Source organism: Elephantulus edwardii, unplaced genomic scaffold (assembly GCF_000299155.1).
Source record: "Elephantulus edwardii isolate Elephantulus edwardi_28Jun2011 unplaced genomic scaffold, EleEdw1.0 scaffold00154, whole genome shotgun sequence".
Classification (NCBI taxonomy): Eukaryota; Metazoa; Chordata; class Mammalia; order Macroscelidea; family Macroscelididae; genus Elephantulus; species Elephantulus edwardii.
Genome location: NW_006399904.1, coordinates 8231376 through 8231701, shown reverse-complemented (window position 1 = coordinate 8231701; position 326 = coordinate 8231376).

Genomic DNA, 326 nt, shown 5'->3' with positions numbered 1-326 from the left:
TGAAACACTACAAAGCATTCAGGAAAAATGATTTTGAAAAAAAATATTACATAATGTCGGAGAGACTGGAAAACATTATGCTGTGTGAATTAACTCAATCTCACAAGGACAAATACTACATAAGGCCATTATTGTAAAACTAAGAGGATAACTAGTAAAATGTGTTACTGTACAGACAAGTCCAAGGTAGGGAAGAGGAAGAAAAAGGAGGGCTGAGCATAGGGAGAAAGGGAATCATGAAGCTGCAGAATTTGGTGGGCAGAGGAAAGGAGGTGAAAGAACTAGAAAAGATCCAGTGGGGACCTGAAAAGATGGGCAATGGTGGG